We start from the raw sequence: 670 nt of genomic DNA, 5'->3' as shown, positions 1-670 counted from the left end.
GAAGCAGTGTGTCTGCTGCAGCAGCAGCAGCAGCTGCTGCAGCTGCTGCCGCCGCAGATGCTGGCTGCTCGGCGGCGCCAGAAGCAGCAGCAGCAGCAGGGGACTCCCCTGCTGCAGTCGAGGGGACACTGGGGACAGCAGCAAGCAAGGGAGACACCAAAGGACACAAGCAGCACAAAAGGGGGCCCCCAAAGTGCCACAAAAAGGGGCCCCCCTCTTTGCTGCTGTCAGCAAGAATGCACACAAGCCTCAGAAGACACCCCAAAACCTCAAGGGCCCCCCCCACGCAGCAGCCTGCTGCTGCATCTGCTGCTGCAGCAGAGCCCCTGCTGACCAGCAGCGCCAGCAGGAAGACGACGCGCCTGCAGCAGCAGCAGCAAACCCCACACTGCAGCAAGCCTGCCTAGTGCAGGCCTGGCCCCCGCAACCGCAGCAGCAGCAGGAGCAGCAGGGGCAGCAGCAGGAGCGGCAGGAGCAGCAGCATGAGCAGGAGCAGGAAAAGCAGGTGGAGCAGCAGCAGCAGCAGCAGCAGCAGCAGCAGCAAACTGGTTCCTACCCCTCTAAGCGGCAGTGCACCAATGTCTCGGCCACAATGGCGGCGCCCCCTGGAGTGTCTCCTAGAGCAACAAGAGCTGCGAGGGCCTCCGCGTGCACGTCTGCGGTTTTGCTG

This window comes from Eimeria tenella, genomic scaffold (assembly GCF_000499545.2).
Source record: "Eimeria tenella Houghton genomic scaffold, Eth_scaff2692, whole genome shotgun sequence".
Taxonomy (NCBI): domain Eukaryota; phylum Apicomplexa; class Conoidasida; order Eucoccidiorida; family Eimeriidae; genus Eimeria; species Eimeria tenella.
This window is presented reverse-complemented; position numbering follows the sequence as displayed.